Genomic DNA, 1,405 nt, shown 5'->3' with positions numbered 1-1,405 from the left:
CGGCACACACACACACACACACACAAAGAGAGAGAGACACACACACACACACACACACACAGAAGCACCACAGTGGGACGAGACGGATAACGCCTGCGATAACGTTCCAGTGGAAGTGATTTAACCGCTATCGCTCGATTGCACAGCTGATCGAAAAGCTGTTTTGTCAGAGGCCCCCGAGCTCTGCCAGAGGGGTCTATCTCTCTCTCTCTCTCTCTCTCTCTCTCTCTCTCTCTCTCTCTCTCTCTCTCTCTCTCTCTCTCTCTCTCTCTCCCTGAGGGGTCTATCTCTCTCTCTCTCTCTCCCCCAGAGGGGTAGCTCTCTCTCTCTCTCTCTCTCTTCTCTCTCTCTCTCTACCTGAGGGGTCTCTCTCTCTCTCTCTCTCTCCTCTCTCTACCTGAGGGGTCTATCTCTCTCTCTCTCCCTGAGGGGTCTATCTCTCTCTCTCTCTCTCTCCCAGAGGGGTAGCTCTCTCTCTCTCTCTCCCAGAGGGGTAGCTCTCTCTCTCTCTCTCTCTCTCTCTCTCTCTCTCTCTCTCCCTGAGGGGTCTATCTCTCTCTCTCTCTCTCCCTCTCTCTCTCTCAGAGGTCTATCTCTCACGCCCCCCGGGTCATTGGACAGCGCCCAGCCCGGCGTTCCCCCCGGTGCCCCAGCCTGGTTATTTGTCTTGGTTATCGCCGCCTCACGCTGGATCAAGTCTCTCCTTCCTCTCCGCTTTGCCCTTTCTTAAAAAAACTCAGCTCCAGATTAAATCAGGAGAATAGCCGGTAGAACACATCTCTTTGTGTGTGTCAATTTGTGGGTCCCTCGGGACTCGTGTGTGTGTGTGGGGGGGTGTGTGTGTGGTGGGGGGGGTGGATAGGATGAGACAAACCCCTTTCACTGATTGGGGGGCCACTTTGGACGGAAGAATTCGGCGTTCGCCACCGAGAAATAAATGTGTCTCTGGAGGGTTGGAATGTTTTTTTTTTTACGGGCTGTCATTTATCTCATGTGCGAAATGTGTTTCTGTTTTTTTCTTCCGTGGCTTGCTGCGGTTCACCTGATACCAACACACCCACGCGGAGGAGAAGATGCAGGGAGGGAGGTGGGGGGGGGGGGGGTGGATGGATGGAGGGACGGAGGAGAGGAGAGAGGAGAGGCGGAGGAGGACGGAGAATAAATGTGCTATTTTTGGGGGCCGCTCCGCCGCTCTTCGCCTGCTCGCTAGCTCGGCGCGGTTTCTCGGTTTCTCCTGGCCGTGTATATATGTCATCCCCGGCTTAAGGCGTGCATGTGGTTTATGTGCCATCTGGAGGGGTTTGGCAGCCCCCCCCCCCCCCCCCCCCCCCCCCTCCACTGTCAGCTGCTGCTGCTGCTGTTGTGGTCACTGAATGCAAAGCAATGTTTTGTTGACCCTCTTCTT

Source organism: Nansenia antarctica (assembly GCF_963989245.1).
Source record: "Nansenia antarctica genome assembly, chromosome: 4".
In the NCBI taxonomy this organism is placed as follows: Eukaryota; Metazoa; Chordata; class Actinopteri; order Argentiniformes; family Microstomatidae; genus Nansenia; species Nansenia antarctica.
This window is presented reverse-complemented; position numbering follows the sequence as displayed.